A 14,964-nucleotide genomic window follows, 5' to 3' on the forward strand; every position below is an offset into this window, starting at 1 on the left:
ATGTCCATCAACTGTAGGACAATTTCTTCCTGCATTCATATAATTGCATTCATTCTTTAATCAAGTATTTATTGGACCCTGCTGTATGGGAGGTGTGAGTAACTATCCACCTGTGCATATCTCTCCATTTGTTATTTTAATCATCTGAGATAATGGCCAAAATTCCTCAGTTTTTTTTGTTTTATGTTTCCTGCAGTCTTTGATGTCTTACTCTCCAAAAACCAAAAAACCAAACCCACTGCCATCAAGTCGATTCCTGACTCATAGGGACTGTATAGGACAGAGTAGAACTGCCCCATAGAGTTTCCAAGGAGTGCCTGGCAGATTTGAACTGCCGACTTCTTGGTTAACAGCCATAGCACTTAACCACTACGCCACCAGGGTTTCCCCTTACCCCCAGTCTGGGCTAAAATATTAACAAGTCCTCACATGCAGGTCTAAACAGAATGAGACTAGCTTTTTCCCTAATACATCAAATGGGAGGAAATGAAGATGACAGATATGAAGCAAGGTAGAATGGATCCAGGTTTGAACCAGGAACTTTCTTGCAGAACTTATGTATCTGATAGGGAAAAATAATTTCTACATCAGAGTCAATTTCTCAAAATGGTTTAAATCTCTCTTTTTTTTTTTTTTTTTTTATGCTACATGGGGGGAGCGAAATTGGGTCACTGATTTGTGACTCTCTTTTTCTAACATTTCTCATTTTAATCCTTACTTGTACCTTTCTTCCTTCAGGGATTTATTCTTTTTTGCTACTATTTTATTATCTTCAAACAGCTTTGAAACAAAGTTGCTTTAAAGCCATTCTTGCTTATGCTTTTGTTTTCCTCCACATGACTTTAACACCAATTTTTAAATTCTTACCCAGAGATGCCTGTTGGAAACTGCCCTTGTTATAGAAGAGGTCACCATGATCTATAATACATTAACATATATATTCTTTTGTGGCTTCTAAATTTCCCCTTGCTTACTTGCTTTGGAAAATTCTTCAACTTACTCTACCTGCTAATTGATCACTTACTCAGATAGAATTTCACTACTTTATTAAATTTTTTCCTTTTATTTCTTTAATTTTTATCTTCTTTTGGTCTTTGTACGCCAATATGATATAAGAGTGAATATTTTAAGTATTACTGTCCTGCTTAAAAGACTCTAGAAATGGAGCTACTGGTTATATCTTTGGTCATGGCAGACCATCCAAGATCCTATGTGGGAATGTAGAACTTTCATCAGCTCGTTCACTGAATAAGACACTCTATAGAATCAAAACACACACATACTTTTTCTGTATTTAGGGAAACAGCATTTATTGAACATGTTTTTATGGAATGTTGCCATGGCATTCCTTTTTAACTGTAAGAATTGGTAATCTATTTGGGAAAGACAGAATAGATACCGTGGAATCGTTCAGGGATCACCATAAAAAAAATGAAGTGCAAATTTGTAAGAAGATGGCATAAACTGAACATACAAATCCCCCAGAGGAGATATAAAGCAAGTGAGTGTTTCTGATCTAATAGGGTGAAAGAGAGTTTCTATGTGGTAGAAATTTTAAAATAAATGAAAAACTCAATTAGGCATTCAACAACAACAAAAAAAAAAAAAAGCTAATTTTGATTCTTTTAAAATGGGCAATAGCATGGAGTTTTCAGAGTGCTGACAGACTTGGAGACCAAGTTTGACTGAGGTCTAATTTTTTCTCGATTGAAACAATATTATAAAACATCAGATGCTTCTACATTGGCTTCCATTCTCTGATTATCTGGACTTTTGTCCCTCAAATGTTCTAGCAAATATAAATCACCCATCTCTCAAAAGTAGAGAGGGAAGTGCAGACAAAGAGGGGTTTTGTCTAAAAGTAGGCGATAACGTCAAGGGGAAATATGTTCTGCCCTTTATAACTCTCATGGAGCAAAAATGTTTGGAAGTGATGACAGCCCATAATAACTCCATTTGCTCATGTGAAATTGTTCTATAGGCAATGCCCTCTCCATTCTGTTGTAGTAATGTGAAAGTACAAGCTGGCACAATTTTTAGATGGAAATTTCTTACAGAAACTTTCAATGTATTTTAAGCTTTATTTTTTGTGCAATGCACAAATTGTCTTTAAAAAAAGTCTTCCATGGTTTCACACAGATATTATTTGTTTCCCAAGAGGAAGAGTAAATTAGTAATTGCGTGGTGAGCACGTAGGAAAAATTTTACCAAGGGTCTCCAGGAACAGAGTCAAAGATACCCTGAGAAGAAGGAAAAAGGTATTCTGGAATAGCCAAAAGGAAACATAATAAGAGACTTTCTAGAAACCTGCAGGCATTAGGCAAAGGGCTAAACAAGGAACTTATTCTCTATGAAAGAAAGAAGAAATAGTCTACTGGAAAAGAAAAATCCTGACTTAGAGAAAAGTATCCATTAGAGGATAATTTCACCAGAGTTTAGTTTTAGTACTTTCAAGCATAAAAGAATAAGTTAAAAAAAAAGATATATTAGTAAAATTACATTACACTTTGAAAATTTATAAATGATTTTTATGTGATGTGTATTTAAAAATTTACTGCTGAATAGAGAAGGTGAAGGCCTGTTGAAAGAATTCTTGATGAGTCACTTGTTTTTTGAAAAAGATTAGATTTCTTCATATTTGTGAGTAAAACTTGCAAATTTCTAAGTTTAAAAAAAAAAAACATTTCAAAATGAGGGCTTTCAAGCCAGGTAGAGTTTTAATTCTAGCTCTGTCATTTACCATGTTCTTTCAGGATTTTCTTTATCTATATTAATACCTGCTGTGGAAATGTGTTGCACCTAAACTTCCTGTTAAGTACGGTGGATTGAACACACCTGTTCATCTCTGCTCCTTCCTTATAGTCCTACATAATAAAGACAGAAAGAGAGACAGAAATATTTAAAAAGCATAAATCCACAAGGACAATGAAAATGGAAGAAAAGAACACAGGAGACACCAATGACAAGATGATTTTGGAAGTTAAAAAGCTAATGGATGATGGTTAAGTGCCTTAACATATCAGAGAAAACTAAAATATAAGTCTGTAATGTGCCACAGAATTTGGAAACTCTCCAGAATTGATAGCACCAGGTATGTCTGAAGGTTGAGCATGGAATGTGCTAAAAACAAAATTATAGACCAATCTTAATAAGGAGGAGTTAGACTGCAAACTCTTTCCCACAACTGATGTGTGTGCACACCTTATCCGTCGCTGCTAAAGACTGAGATTTTATTCTCAGGAGAGGATGAACCAGGGAGGCTGTCACAGACAGAAAATACAGGTAAAGGCATAGGCAAGGTATGGAGTTAAAAACAGGGACATTGAGTGGAAGTCTATATTCTGAACATCCTCTTTCCCTTACGCCACCTCCTACTTGGTTCTTGGAACACTGGAAGATATACTTAAGCCCCATGGGGTATAGGATTGGAAGATTCTTCTCTGAATAACTAACACAAAGAAGAAGGCATGGATATGACAAATGAGAGAGAAAACATTTAAAAATTAAGGGATCCATCAAGAAGGCCCATATCAAAATGTTAGGAATTGCAGAAATGGAAAAAGTAAAATAAAATGGAGAAACAAATTATTTAAAAACTAGAATAAGAATTTTGTTTCAAATCCTGAAAATCATAAGTTCAAAATGAAAAGGTCATGTAATATATGAAAAAAGACCTATTCCAAGGGTTATGGATTAAATTATGTCCCCCCAAAATATCTGTCAACTTGCCTAGATCATGATTCCCAGTATTGTATGATTGTCTACCATTTTGTCATCTGCTGTGATTTCCCTATGTGTTGTAAAGTCTATCACTATGATGTAATGAGAAGGATTAGTGGCAGTTATATTGATGAGATCTATAAGATTAGATAGTGTCCTAAGCCAATCTCTTTTGAGATATAAAAGAGAGAAGCAGAGAGACAAGGGGACCTCATACCACCAAGAAAGCAGTGCTGGAAGCAGAGCACATCTTTTGGACCTGAGGTTCCTGTGCTGAGGTGCTCCCAGACCAAGGGAAAACTGATGCATCACAAGGGCCTTCCACCAAGAGCCAACAGAGAAAGAAAGCCTTCGCCTGGAACTGATGCCCTGAATCTGGACTTCTGGCTTACTGGACTGTGAAAGAATAAAAAACTTCTGTTTGTTGAAGCCATCCACTTGTGGTGTTTCCGTTATAGCACCACTAGATGACCAAAACACCAAGGTACATCATCATGAAAATCAAATATGCTGACTATAAAGATAAAAGGGTCCTGAAATCTTCCAGAGAGAGGAAAAGCAGAAAGGTCACATACAATGCATCAACAATTAAAGTCCACTTCCAGCTAAGTATCTCATATCAAACTAACTCTTTCACCTAGAACAACTATAAAAGCTGGATTTAAAAAAAAAAAAAAAAGCTGTTTTAAGGCATTGGAGACAGTGAATGCAGTCAGGACTTCAAGAGCCACGATCACAATGAAAAGGAAAATGCATTAAGGTGAGCTTACATTCATTGCTGCTTTTTCTCCTCCAAATATTTCTGACTTTCACTGCGTGGCATTGGAGCTAAACAAAAAGAGTAGCTTAGAGTTTGTGTCTGTCTAATTGGTTTGAGGAGACCCAAATTAGAGTTCAAGGATACCTATACTGCCAGAATTTAAGGTGGCAATATCCTGAAGAAAAGGGAACCACAAAGCGGTAAAGCTGACATTCTTGGCCACATTTTCCCTTCAAGGAATTTGCAGGTTTTTAAGCTGTACAGGGTTAGAAGTCAAAAAACTAAGCAGAAAGATGCAGTTGGGAGTGAAAAATCAAGTAGAGTTTTCAATTCACTAATATGTTAGGGAGACAAAATTTGGAGCTCAAGGCCTGCTGTTATGGATTGAATGGTGTCCACAAAAAAGTTATGTTGGACTCTTAAAACATGTACCTGTAAATACGACCCTGTTTGGAAATAGAGGTTTTCTTTTTTCATGTTAATGAGGTCATACCAGAGTAGGGTGAGTCCTAAATCTAATCGTTTTTGAAGAATGTCTTATAAAAAGAGCAGAAAAAAACACAGAGACACACACAGTAGAGACAGAGATGCCATGTGAAAAAAAAAAAAAAAATAGATGCCATGTGAGGACCCCTCTAAAGCAAAGGAATGCCACAGATTGCCAGCAGGCACCAAAAACAAGGAGAGAAGCCCGCAGAAGGAATCAATATGTCCAAGAATCTGGGGATTTTAGTCTAAAGATCCGTGAGAAAATAAATTTCTGTTTTTAAAGGCACCCATTTTCTGCACTAACAAACTAAGACACCCACCAAAGATAAGAGGTCTTGGTAAATAACTCTAGACTTTTAACCTAGATCCCCAAAAGGAAAAAGCCTAGGAGTAAATAGACTACCCACAAATGAGTCGAGGTGATACATCTCTACTGAAACTGCCTTTCAGAGAGAAGAAAATTTTCTAGACAAAATTATCCAGAGTTCCATAATTTTTTTTTTTTTTTTTTTTAGTTCACAATGTCCAACATTAAGTTAAAAATTATGAGGCATGCCAGGAAGAAAAAAATGACTAAAAACAAAAAGAAGAGAAAAACATACCAACAGGTAGTCCAGGTGTTGGGGTTATCAACATGGACATTAAAGTAGCTATAATAATACACCTAGGGTAGGCATTACTGAGCTGAACTGGACTGACATTGACCATTTTCAGTTGAACAATCATATGGTCTACTATGCCAGGAATGACAACTTGAAGAGGAACTATGTAGCATTCTTTGTCAAAAAGGACATTTCAACATCTATCCTTAAGTACAACTTTGTCAGTGGTAGGATAATATCCATGCCCATACAAAGAAGACTAGTTAATACGATTATTATTCAAATTTACACACCAACCACTAAGGCCGACGATGAAGAAATTGAAGATTTTTACCAACTTCTGCAGTCTAAAATTGATCAAACATGCAATCAATGGTCATTGATAATTATTGGCAACTGGAATGCAAAAATTGGAAACAAAGAAGGATCAGTAATTGGAAAATATGGCCTTAGTGATTGAAATGACCTGGAGAATACATGATAGAATTTTGCAGGACCAATGACCTATTTATTGGAAATACCATTTTTCAACAACAAAAACAGCCACTACACACATGGACCTCAGCAGATAGAATACAAAGGAATCAAATTGACTACATATGTGGAAAGAGATGATGAAGAAACTCAATATCATGAGTCAGAACAAGCCAGGGGCTAATTACAGAACAGACCATCCATTGTTCATATTGCAAGTTCAAATTGAAGATGAAGAAAATTAAAACAAGTCCACAAGAGCCAAAGTACAACCTTGAGTATATCCCACCTGAATTTAGAGACCATCTCAGGAATAGATTTGATGCACTGAACACTAATGATCAAAAACCACACAAGTTGTGTGATGACATCAAGGACATAATCTTGCATGAAGAAAGCAAACGATCATTTAAAGGACAGGAAAGAAAGACAATGCCAAAATGGATGTTAGAAGAGACTCTGAAACTTGCTCTTGAACATCGAGTAGCTAAAGCAAATAGAAGAACTGAAGTAAAAAACTGAACAGAAGATGTCAAAGTGAAGCTCAAGAGGACAAAGTAAAGTATTATAACGACATGTGCAAAGAGCTGGAGATAGAAAACCAAAACAGAAGAACATACTTGGTGTTTTTCAAGCTGAAAGAACTGAAGGAAAAATTCAAGCCTGGAGTTGCAATATTGAAAGATTCTATGGGAAAAACACGTAATGACATAGGAGGCATCAAAAGAAGGTGGAAGGAGGACACAGAGTCACTGTACCAAAAAGAATTGGTCGACATTCAAGCATTTCAGTAGGTAGCATAAGATCAAGAACCAACGGATTGAAGGAAGAAGTCCAAGCTGCACTGAAGGCACTAGTGAAAAACAAGCCTCCAGGAATTGATGCAATATCAACTGAGATGTTTCAACAAACGGAGGCAGTGCTGGAAGTGCATGGTCGCCTTTGGAAGACAGCTAACTCGCCAACCAACTGGAAGACATCTATATTTATGCCCATTCCAAAGAAGGTGATCCAACAGAGTGTGGAAATTATCAAACAATATCACATGCAAGTAAAATTTTGCTGAAGATAATTCAAAAACGGTTGTGGCAATACGTCGACAGGGAACTGTCACAGATTCAGGCCAGATTCAGAAAAGAACATGGAATGAGGGATATCATTGCTGATGTCAGATGTATCTTGGCTAAAGGCAGAGAATATCCAGATGTTTACCTGTGTTTTATTGACTGTGCAAAGGCATTTAACTGTGTGGATAATAACAAATTATGGGCAATATTGCGAAGAATGGGAATTCCAGAACATTTAATTGTGCTCGTGAGGAACCTGTACATAGATCAAGAGGGAGTCATCTGAACAAAACAATGACATACTGCATGGTTTAAAGTCAGAAAAGGTATGTGTCCCATTCTCTGGTAGGGATTTCTGAACTTATGTATGAGACTGGACATTGCCCAAACAGACTTCATTCAGTGTGTGACTATATGAGGAAGTAAAATATTTTTGTATTGAAGGGAAAAGGAAGTAAAAGAGCTAAACCATAAGCTTCAATGGCAGAAAATCAATAAATAATATCTAAAACTGATAAATCAAGAAATAGCAATAAAAAAGTAAACAAACAAAAAGTCAAACCCATTGCCATCGAGTCGATCCTGATTCATAGCAACCCTATAGGACAGAGTATAACTGCCTTATATGGTCTTCAAGGTTATAAATCTTTACAGAAGCAGACTGCCTCATCTTTCTCCCACAGAACAGCTGGTGGGTTCGAACCGTCAACTTTTCAGTTAACAACAGAACTATTTAATCACTGTGCCAGCTGTTCTTTAGGTAGAAGCAAATGTCAGAAGAGCTAAAAAAAATTTTGAAGTAATTGCTTCGAGAGAGACAGAATTAGGAGAGGAGAGGAATAAAACAAGGGCTAGCTAATTTTTTTATGAATTTTGAAGTATTGTTTGATTTCTTAAGCCATGCACAGGAATGACTTTAATTTTTAAAATTTATATTAAATAAAAAATAAAGTACCTAACAAATTGACTGGCACATGGCAGGTATTCCATAAATGTTTATTGTGTAAATTACATGGCCTCAGAGAATGTGGTGAAAGGTCGGTGAACGTCTACATTTGTTGAGCCTAGGATCCTTCCACAGGAGTAAAGCATTGTCTGAAAGTGTACACTTGTATATCCCCCATTTGCTGCAACAACTAATAACTATTCAGCAGAACTGTCCCTTCACAGAGCTGAGTGGGCAGCTGCCTATATGAGATTATTTGATAACTTTAAGTGTCACTTACTCAAAGGTAATATTCCCCAGTGATCTGCAACAGGCCTAAGAATTCACACATTATTCAATTCTTCCAAGCTCATCAAGAGTCAGACTACTAGCCCCAGGATGAGGTAAATTGGTTCTCTTTAATTGATTATTAAATCCTAGAGAAACCTCAAGTCCTGGTTTGACTACGTGAAGTGACCCAAGATTGTATTGGCAGACAAGGAGCCCACTGTGTTAAAATGTTGGAATAATTTATCCAAAAAATTAATAATTATAACAGTCACATTTCACCTCCAAGTAGCAATCAGGTGTGCTTAGGTAACCATGAAACAGAGAGATGACAATTATCATGCAGCTATTTGTAGCTTTGAACAGCACAGAAGACCTGATACTTACCTGAAGAAACAAAGCTAGCATGCAGCAGAGGCTCAATGTTTGTTATTTGGGTGGATGAATAGTACGGATGAATAGACGGATGATTAGAAGCATGAGTATTGACCCAGGCAGCAGAGCACAATCATAGTACACAGAAACTAAATCTTAGACATACAAGGTCTGAGAACACATTAAGGAGGCAATACCTCATGTATTTCTTCCTGCACAAATTTAGGTCTAGTAGCTTAATGGTTAAGCACTCGGCTGCTAACCAAAAGGCCAGCAGTTCAAACCCACCAGCGGCTCTGAGGGAGAAAGTGAAACTCTAGGGGGCAATTATACTCTGTCTTATAGGGTCACTGTAAGTCAGAATAGACTCAGGGGCACACAACAACAGGTGCAAACTGGGTTACCTTATACAGTCATGGGGAAACCCTGGCGGTATAGTGGTTAAGTGCTACAGCTGCTAATCAAGAGGTCGGCAGTTCAAATCCTCCAGGTGCACCTTGGAAACTCTATGGGGCAGTTCTACTTTGTCTTATAGGGTCACTATGAGTCAGAATCGACTCTACGGCAGTGGGTTTTGGGGTTAGACAATCACAGATCTTTTATTTGGAGGGTTGTCTTAGTCATCTAGTGCTGCTATAACAGAAATACCACAAGTGGATGGCTTTAACAAAGAGAAATTTATTTTCTCACAGTCTAGTAGGCTAGAAGTCCAAACTCAGGGCATCAGTTCCAGGGAAGGCTTTCTCTCTCTGTGGACTCTGGAGGAAGGCCTTTCTAGTCAATCCTCCATTGGACTAGGAGCTTCTGTGTACAGGAACTCCAGGTCTAAAGGACATGCTCTCCTCCTGGTGCTTCTTTCTTGGTGGTATGAGGTTCCCAGCTTTGTTCTTGTTTCCCTCTCCTTTTATCTCTTGAGAGATAAAAGTTGGTGCAGGCCCCCCCCAGGGAAATTCCCTTTACATTGGATCAGGGAGTTGACCTGAGTAAGGGTGCTGTTACAATCCCATCGTAATTCTCTCAACATAAAATTACAATCGCAAAATGGAGGACTACCATACAATACCGGGAAGCATGGTCTAACCAAGTTGACACATTTTTTCAGGGGACACAATTCAAACCCTGAAAAGGAGATATTAGGGGATTGTTTCATTTTCTTCAACAAAAGAGGAAACAGAAGACTTCAAAAGTCAAGGTAGGGAAAAATTCTGGAAAGCCAGTGGTTACAGTATAATTGTTTTGAATCTCCTAAAATTACATTATAAAAACAGAACAATTATGACAGAAAAACGAAGAGTCCACACAACACATGTCATGTCATAAGCTATCTCATTGAACCCCAATATCAAGCAAATGGGGACACAACATCAACAGCTGCAAGACTTTGTGGGGTTAGTGCCTCTGTGTAGGAATGTGGAGGGTGTCTAATGACCTGAGGGGAGCAAATTCCCAAATCACTGGGAAGTGTTGAAGGCTGACTTAAGACTTCTTCCTAATAAAAATAAAATGCTTTTTACAAGTATATGTTGATTTGACTGATATCACAAAATATTGTTGAGGCATACCTATGCTTTATTCTGGCCCTTAGATCAAAGAAAATTTGAATATTGGTAAATCATCAGATTATAACAGTATATCATTTGGCAGTTTTTTTTAAGTTGGTAACACAATAAATGGCATCCTAAAAGACTATACGTGTGTGTGGTGTATGTATATAATCTTATCTATATAAATCTATCAGTATTTTTATACACTTTTTCCTTTAGGATAGTTATCTTTTGGCACTAAATCAAATAATTCTAAAAGATTACCGTATTTTAGTTTTAAAATTGTTTGGAATCATAAAATTGATCTTTCAAAATACTAGTGTTTCAGTTATGTGCTTAGGTATTCTTTCGGCATCAGGAATACTTTCTCTCATCTTGGGGATATCAAAACTGCTATTTTCTCCTCAAAATGCGTGACAAGACCCTCTAGTATACATTTATATGGTGCCCCGAGGATGTCTCTATTTATAATGTGGGGTGTCTCATGAACAACTCTGGTTCCTGGTGATAGTGCTCCAAGGCAGAACAGAGTGGTCTGTCCCAGGTGAGTTTCTTAGGTGGCCCCCACAATGCAAATTGAGCTGCCCTCAAGGCACCCTATAAATTAATTATAAAAGTCTAAAATTAAAAAATAAATAACAAAAAGTTTGCCTTATTAAATTAAAACTGTTTCCCTCACTCAGTGCAACTTTAAAATAGAGCAGAGCAACAGTTATAATAATAGACGAGGCACCCAGCACTCCACAAAGCACCTTTTTGTATATAACCGCCTGTGTGTGCTGTATATATATAATCTTATCTAGAGAAATCTATCAGTATTTTTACATACTTTTTCCTTTAAAATAGTTTTGTACTATCTTTTGGCGCTAAATCAAATAATTCTAGAAGATCACTGAAAAAAGTGGAAAATTCAGTTTTAAGGAGCTGGAATGGTTATGGTGCACTAAGTGCTTTGTAATCATTACATTGCTTTGTGGTTAGACACTAAGCATTAGTGATCATTACAACTTGTGTCCGGAATTTGTTTTAATAACTTTCTTACATATACTTTACTATCTCCAGAAACATGTCCTGGCAAGAATTACTAAGAAAATAGTTACATAAAAATCTTAAATTATCTTTTAAATTCTAGTTATTTGAGATTTCTGCTTCTGTCCATGAAAAAGCAATAGGGACTCTTTGACCTTAAACAGTGAGGAAAGTTGACAAAAATACAAGAAACAATGGTTTTCAGATATTGAACAGAGGCAGCATAGGATAGTGATCCCTAAGAAAAGAAAAGCAATGTGAGCTCTACGATTACCCCAGCTTACTACCTGAAGACAATTTTCAGTCCTCAGCTCAGCTCAGGAAAGGGAACACAAACTGAGCCTTGTAGTCTCGTTGAGTTGAAGGAAACAGAGGTTGCAATTTAGGAAAGGCAAGGCAGCTAGAATTTGTCAGGCAAAGTACTAGAGAGGAGGAAGCGTCACAGATAGAGACCTCCAGAGATCTGCGAAGGGCACCCTTCACATCTTTGGCTGAGCACTGATCTGTATGTGTAAAAGAAGAAAATACCTCTGGCTGGAAAGTAGTAGGCCAATCAATACCCACAGCACATACAAGGCTGGAATTAGTCTGTGTATTCTCACCAGGTAGAATGGAAAGACCTCATAATACAGGAAACATCAGGAAAAGCACTCAGAAGGGTTTTACCTTAGTTGTATTTGCTGTTAGCTACTGTCAAGTTGGCTGACCAACGGAGATCCCATGCACAATGGAGTGAAATGCTGCCCCATCCTGCACCGTGCCCGTGATGGATTGCGGTTCAGGTTGTTGTGGTCCATAGGTTTTTCGTTGGCTGATTTTTGGAAGTACATCTCCAGTTCTTTCTTCCTAGTCCATCTTAGTCTGGAAGTACTGCTGAAAGCTATTTAGCATCATAGCAACATACAAGCTTCCAATGACAGGACAGGGGGTGTCTGCACATGAGGTGAATTGGCCAGGGATCAGCCCTAGATTAAAAGCTTCTCTTGATCTGCCTAACAAAGTTTAAAAACCACTCCTGAAAGAATCTAACTGATTATAAAGAATGTAACTGCATGCCAGAAGAAAATCCAACACTACTTAAAGGAATACAACAAATCCCAGGACCAGATGACAAAAAAATAGCAATTTTCAATATTTAATCAACAACTGGCATGAAAAAGAAGCAGAAAATAAGACCCATAATCAGATGAAAAATCCATCAATAGACCCAGAAATGAGAGTGATGATAGAATTAGCAAATATGAATGTGATGAGAGAAATGAAACATTTTTTTTTAACAGAACCTTTAGAGATGAAAAATATAGTACCTAAAATGGAAAAATACTGCTGACGGAATTAACAACAGGTTAATTCCTGGGGGGGGAGAAGATAAATGGATTTGAAGACATGCAATAGAAATTATCCAAAATGAAACAAGGCGGGGGGGGGAGACTAAAAAACAAAATCAGAACACCCGTGGTCTGTGGGATAATGTAAAGTTGTCTAAAATGTACATAATCGAAATCCAGACGAAAGCCGAGAAAGGGATGGAGAGAAGAAATATTTGAAGCAATCATGGCTAAGAATCTTCTAAGTTTTATAAATCCTAGGTATCTTATAAATTCATAATATAATATCTCTGAGAAAATTCCACTTTCCAATGACTCATAAACCTAACACTTGACTTAAGAAGACAAAAAGCCAACAATTCAAAGCTGGAACCCAGAAATTCAACATGACATTTTAACTACTTTGCCAAAAAGAGAGAGAGAGAAATAACAGCCATAAAATGTGAATTAAGGTCAAAATATCATATGGTATTTTAGCCTTAATTCTAAATTTCCTTGCTGTCGTCAATCTAAATCAGGCCCTAACGATATTTAAATGTAGCTATTTGTAATTCCCATAATAGGCAAACAAAAGAGACGTTAAAATAATTCTATTATTTCACAATGGTGAAACAGACTGAACATTTCAATTATAATACTTATTATAGTACACATAGAACAATGCTCTGTAATCTGCGTCGATATATATAGGCTCTTTAACCACATCACGGTGGGACACATACAGTCACTTTGCTTGAGCTTCACTCGCTGATTCAGTGTTGGAATAAAGTACTTCACAGATTAGCTTAGTCTGCAGCACTTAAAGGTCAGGATTTATTGTAATGTAAATCACAAAGCAATTTTATCTTGACAGAGATTACATACTGTTACAATATTTCTCGCTGAATCTAGTGATGCGTTTGCTTTTTCTTTGCAACTGCTGTGCAAATTGGACCGTAGCCCAGAAAAGAAAAAGAGATGGCAGGCTGCTCTGGCTTTTAGAAACAACTTAATTCTCTTCATTTTTCAAAGTTTCACAAGAAAAAAAAAAAAAACTCTGAAAATACACATAAAATCATAGATAAATACTTGTAAACCTTTACAAACCCTGAGGTCAAGTGCATACAGATGCCTATAAATAACCATCTCTCAAACAAAGTTGCTGTGTTTTAGGAACTGGTATAATTGCTAATGTCTGACTTCTAATCATTCTTGTCCAACCGTCGTCTTACATTAGCTAAAGTTGCTTTTCAAGCAAACAAAAACAATAAGAAACATTCATGTTTCCATTGACTGAAGTCACAAACAAAAAGAAAATTGAGTGTAAATAAAGTAAGGTGAGCATTAGAAATGCCACTGCTGTCATGCCTTAGAAACCAAAATTGGAGAGGTACAATAACAAAACCTTCCCTATTTTTCCATTGGGGTGGGGGCTTTCACTTAAAGTGGAAGGGATTTGGGCCAGAAAATGGGAAGATAACAGGGACTTAAATCAATTCAAAATTTTACCTAGATAAATTTATTTTAAAATAAAACTTTTTCACTTCTGAAATTATAGATTTGACATGATAGTTTTAAAAAAAATTGATATTTGCTGTACTCCACTTGAAATGGCCTCACATATCCCATTTTGGGAAATACAAGCTATAGAAGGAGGTGCAAGAATACGGTATGTGGTCAGTAAATTATGTTCTTATTCAGACAATACAATCGCCCCTATTCACATTACCATGTACAATTAGGCACAGGCTTTTCCCACCCAAAGGTTCCCTACATACAGGTTGATACTACACTCTGGTTTGCCTGGGACAGTCCCAGTTTATGCCTGTTGTTCTGGTGTAATTATTAATAGCCTCTTCCCCTTTCACTCTCAAAAGTGTCCTGGTTTGAATGATAAATTATGTCATTATCCTACCAAAAGTGTAGTTTAAATCACTTCCAGAAAACTGGACAGTCAAAATGTTTCTGACCGGCCTTATTCTTAGCAGCTGGATGGCTCTCCAGTATTGAAATTAATGCATTCCATCTGGATAGCACTTTAGAAGTTACAAAGCTGTTCCACACACATTATTTTATTTAATCTTCACAAGACCCTCTGAGTTGAGTATTATCTATAAAGTACAAATGGGGAAACACAGGCTCAGGCAACGTTAGGTGCTCGCTCAGAGTTTACATAGCTAGTACAGGACACAACTAGGATTCACACCCAGGTCTCTCCACTCTATATCAACGGATCTTTTCTAGGGATTGGGAGAGGTGGATTCTGGTAAGAAAAAAAAAAGTGGGATTTGGGAGGGAGAAGTATTCTGAGAATGAGCCCATTCCCATTTGCTGTGGATGTAGAGGAGTGGGAGCGTGAAATAGGCATATCTCTAAATGTTGCC

This window comes from Elephas maximus, chromosome 2 (genome assembly GCF_024166365.1).
Source record: "Elephas maximus indicus isolate mEleMax1 chromosome 2, mEleMax1 primary haplotype, whole genome shotgun sequence".
Lineage (NCBI taxonomy): Eukaryota > Metazoa > Chordata > Mammalia > Proboscidea > Elephantidae > Elephas > Elephas maximus.